The 5446-nt window shown below is 38.8% G+C and overlaps 1 pseudogene; it reads left to right on the forward strand.

Annotated features, from left to right (window-relative positions):
- Positions 1-729: 729 nt before the first annotated feature.
- On the forward strand, positions 730-5177 carry LOC121789850 (annotated as a pseudogene).
- Positions 5178-5446: the final 269 nt, after the last annotated feature.

The raw sequence follows: 5446 nt of genomic DNA on the forward strand, positions 1-5446 counted from the left end.
TCCGAAAATCATGAACTACTATTCGCTTTTTAGACCGTGTCTAAAAAGTATGAAACTTTCGAGATCGAGATAATATCAAATAGTAGTAGTATTAGTTTTGTCTAATTTCGAGATCGGGATATACCAAGTAATATTAGTTTTGTCTTATGAATTTTTTACCTTTCTCCGATAACATAATTAACTTGACAATCTAACACCAATTTAATTTTAAAAAATTTATAGTACTACTCTCCCTCCATCCGTGAAATGTTGTCCAGTTTTGCCATTTCGGTCCGTCCGTGAAATGTTGTCCACTTTGTTTATTTGTTTGTTTTTTTTTCATTTTTGATAAATGGACCTCACTTTCCACTAACTTATTACACTCATATTCTATTATAAAACTAATATATAAATGTGAGGTCTACATTCTACTATTTTTTTCACCTACTTTTTCCAAATTTCTTAAAACCGGCCTGAGTCAAATATGGATGACATTTTGCTGTATATTTTATTCTTTTGAAGTATATGCAAAGTGAGTAAGTCACTTCTTTAAAAATGAGTGAAAGATTGAGTTACTCTTCAAAGTAAGATGATAGTAAAAGTATAGAAATTACCACATTATGTAACTTATCGTCATTATTAAATGGATAAGTTGGTAACTTTTACATGGCTTCAAAAAGGAAAGTTCGCAATAAAAACAAAAAAGACTAAATATAATTTAGAAAAGTTAGTAGCCAAATTATAATTTAATTCAATTTCCACCTGGCACCGCGTTCCCACTTCTCTCTCAGCTTCTCGCTTTCTCTCTGCTCCAAATATCTTTCAGCTCTCAACGTTTGTCTGTCGTCTTCAACCCTTTTCCCCCGCTAAAAAGGGTGTGATTCCGTATAAACCTTCAAACAAATCAATCCAAAACTGCATAAAGCAAAAGATAATGGAATCGGAGAACTAATTTACCAGTTTCACCGGCTCACCAGCTTCCGATTGATGGATTTTGCTCCGTGCGATCACAATGCATCGCCTTCAGAAAATCTTCGCTAGCAGCTCCGAGGGCCGCAGAAGCGACTCCGACTCCGTCTCCAGCGGCAGCTCCAGCTCGAGCCGCCGCGCCGCCGGCTCGAAGCCGAGGCTCGAGCGCCACAACGCGAGGAAGAACATCGACTACTGTTACTCGCCGTCCTCCGGCTCGGCCCCTTCTTCCTCCTCGTCGTCGTACTACACCGCGTCGGAGGAGTCCTTGCGCACGCGCTCGCTCGATTTGTACGGCGGGAGGCGGAGCTTTAGGGTTGAAGGTGTCGACGGCGAGATCGAGATTATGTGCAAAAACCTAGGTTTCTCCGGGGTTGATGATTTCTCTATTTCGCCTGATGAGTATGAAGTGATGAAAGTTAGATCATCTTCTGCTCCAGTCCGTTTCAGCCAGCCAATCGAGAAGGTTAGTGATGGAGCTGTTGAAGTTTCTGGTGATGTTGAGGTTGCTGGCTTGCCAAATAGGGGAATTGGGAGTAAGTGATAGCTTAATTAGATGTTCTGGTAACAGCGGTGAAGTAATTAGTGAGAATTCCGAGGGAATTCGTGATTTTAGGGATAAGGCTAATGTTTTTGGTAGTGCAATGGTTGATACTGTGAGGGTAAATGATGGAATTTCAAATGATAATTTGAGTACTAGATCGAACGAATTCCGTGGAAGTGGCATTAGGGTGTGAGGCCGCCATTTCTCGGCCTGCTGGCGCCACCGCCTTTTATGTCATTACCTGTGATTGACCAAGATTGCTCGACTTGGGATATCTTCCGAAATTTTGGACCAGACGATGGAAGACTGCAGGTCTTGGATGAGCAAGGTCGTTCGGATAGGACTGAGGATGCTGGCGAGGAGGATAAAAGAAGAAGGAGAATGGCAAGGGAAGAAAACTTTGTTCTCTCAGCACCGTGCTCATTCACAGCAAGCTCGAATGATGATGATTCCTCAAGTACTACAACAGACCCTGTATCAAGTGTTTCGCCGAATGGAGATTTAGACGTGCTATTTCATCTTGGCAGAAGGGTGATCTCTTGGGCAGTGGATCATTTGGATCTGTGTATGAGGGAATTGCTGAGTATGTGTTAATTGCTTTTCCTCTTACTTTCATAGTTATCACTGCAAAAATAATTGTAGTATTCATCTGAGCACGAAGCCATATGTTCATGTATTTGGGCTGCCATTATTTGTAAATTGGATAGAGTGAGTTAGTGGCTTTCTTGAACACTATACTTTGGGTATTTACATGATTGTGTAAGGTCAGGTGGAATTTTCTTTTTAAAAATCATGATTCTAGGGGACCCCACCCCGGTTGCTGACTGGAGCTTGATCAATGTCTCTTATGAGTATTAGTAGCATAGTAGATATCCTTTTACTAGCAATTACATGACGGCATATTATATGTGGCTTATGCTTTGGTCTTGACATGCTTTGCTGCAGTGATGGATTCTTTTTGCTATCAAGGAAGTATCTTTGCTTGATCAAGGGGGAGAAGGAAAGCAGCGTGTCGCCCAACTTGAACAGGTTTAGTTGCACTTGTAATGATATTGGTCATGAACAATGTAGTCCTTGAGTGTAATAATGGGCTGGTCTTGATATATGTGGAACCTTTTTCTTATAATCATTTTGCAATCTTTTGTGTCTGTCCAGGAAATTGCACTTCTGAGGAAGTTTAAACATGAAAATATTGTCCAGTATTATGGCACAGAGAAGGTAAACTCTTGGCTTTTTGTCTAAAGTTTGTTAGTATGATTACTATTAACATCATGATGTACAGTTTCTGCACTACTATAGTCTATGGATAATGGATTTCATATGCCCCTGCGCTTTTTTTATATACTCATATCTAAAGTACACATGCACGCACACACACATTTTGAGCTGTCAAGTGGCCTATTGTCCTTATATAACCTAAAGAAATAGGTACCAAAAGTTTCATTTCTACTCACCAGTAATATATTTAAGAAGATTTAAAAACTATTAACACCCTCATATTTTTTGTTTTCCTTTAAAAAAAATCCATTTACTTCTGAGATTCTTCATGTAATTTTCTTTTGGAAGCTGCTGTGGAAATATATTGATCCCTTCCTTCTGACATTGCAAAGAAGTTCTTGCATCTCTATACTTATTTTATTTTCTTCATTTTGTAGGATGATTCACATCTCTACATCTTTCTTGAGCTTGTTGTCAAAGGCTCCCTTTTGAGCCTTTACCAGAAATATACCCTCCGAGACTCCGTAGTCTCTGCTTATACAAGACAGATTCTTCATGGTTTAAAATATCTGCATGACCAAGGGGTAGTGCACAGGTAATCACCCATCTTTCTTATTTTACATTTCTGTTTTTTCCAATTGTATGATTTTTCGTCGAAATGTTTTCTTGTGTTTTACATGTTTTACAATTGTAAAGCATTCATGTTTTCAGTGCATTCTAGCTTGTACTTTGATATGATTTTATCTTGGTTCTTTTAATTCCGGGGCCCTTTTTACGCTCTCAATGCTTTTTAGAGGTTTGGATCTAATTTCATGCAACTCTCTCGTAATTTTATTATTCCTGTGTTGTACAGTTGTACTTTCTGCATTACTAATTATCTTCCCAAAGAGATGTGGTTTCTAGGTTACTGATTTTGAATTCAATACAACATTGATTTTGTACTACTAATGAACTCTTAAGGTGCTTAAGAAAGCATGTGGCGTCTAATTTTGTAGTCCTCATTCCAGTACTCTCATTACGTGTTTTGGTACAGAGACATCAAGTGTGCAAATATACTGGTGCACACTAATGGGTTGGTGAAACTTGCAGATTTGGTCTTGCAAAGGTTCTGTCTTGTTTTTCCCTTCTCTCTCCTTTTAATTGAGACATTTCTCAGCATATGAAACATATGATACAGTGTTTCTCATTGTAACTGACATATCTATGATTCATTGTGCAGGCAACTAAGTTGAATGATGTCAAATCTTGCAAGGGGACGGCATTCTGGATGGCTCCTGAGGTTTGAACTATGAACTGATCATTGAACTATTATTTGTCACCCCTGCCTTGCTACTTAATTTAACATATCCATGCTTAGCCTTTTAATTTTAATATGTTCTCCCTTATCAATGTAGAGCGACATAGTAATGAAACATTTTTGGTCCTACGATTTATAGTTATCAAACTACATGGCTGCCTGCAGGTAGTTAGGAGCCAGGGCTATGGCCTTGCGGCAGATATATGGAGCCTGGGGTGCACTGTATTGGAGATGCTAACCCGGCGTTTTCCATATGGGGATATGGAATGTGTAAGTTCCTCCTTTTAGATGCTAACCCGGGGTTTTTCAATGTGGGGATATGGATACCTGATTTAATATTGTTCTAACCCATAAAGTCACCTTTTAGATTGTTACTAATAATCTACCTTAAAAACCGTTGTCCCATATAATACAACATGGATTGATTTCTTGGTAGAATAAAGTTGTCAAAATACTCTCTTAAGCAAACTAGTCAAATGAAGTTTGTTGGGTGGCTATCTCTCTCTAAACTCTGTTAAGTAAACACGGTTTTCCCGAGATTGACTGTTCCTTGAAACTACAGATGCCAGCGATGTATAGGATAGGAAAGGGCGAGAGACCACCTATTCCCGATTCTCTTTCCAGCGATGCACGAGATTTCTTACTTAAATGTCTACAAGCTGACCCAAATGTGCGGTCAACAGCTGCCGAGCTCTTGAATCATCCCTTTGTGAAGCGACCACTGCCAGTACCATTGGGATTTGCATCTTCTAATCCTTTCACTGGCTAATATGAGAGTTCAGGTAAACATAGAACCTAAAAATAGCCGACATCTCTCTTGTCATATTGTCACTAGAAACACCCAACTTCATGCATTCAAAAGAAAAGGAGATGATGGTGCTATGCATTTCTAGATAATCTATTGCCATATATGACTAATGCCCCTTTTCCTTTTCTTCCCCAGCAGCACATGTGAACTGCATTTTATTATCTGATATAGTCTGGATGGCTTCGTATTTCTCATAGTTCTCGCCCCGTTGCAGCTGGTCTTTGGGGATTGAAACTGTAGCATTGCATCTTGTAGTTAGAATAGGGGCATTGGAGAGTTTGCAGATCAGTTATTGAGAGTTCACAGTTATTTTTTCTCCCAAGAATCCATGGAGGTGAGTGAGTGAGTAGCACTATAAATTCTCTTTTCTTTGTTAAGGATAGTGTTATTGATATATTTCAATTTATTAGAGCTGGGGTTGTTCAAGCCCAAAACCCCATAGGCTAGTTAGTTCATTGTATATGGTGTTCCACCTATTATTTGTACAAAATGGTGTATAAATTTTATTGGTATATGATAAATCATACTGGTTGAAATTGTTTGCACAATTTTGTAATTTTAGTTGAGTAACATTTTGATCATCACGTTCTTGTTGGGTGATTGTTAACACGTAACACTTGGTTCCTTTTTT

Source organism: Salvia splendens, unplaced genomic scaffold (genome assembly GCF_004379255.2).
Source record: "Salvia splendens isolate huo1 unplaced genomic scaffold, SspV2 ctg357, whole genome shotgun sequence".
Classification (NCBI taxonomy): domain Eukaryota; kingdom Viridiplantae; phylum Streptophyta; class Magnoliopsida; order Lamiales; family Lamiaceae; genus Salvia; species Salvia splendens.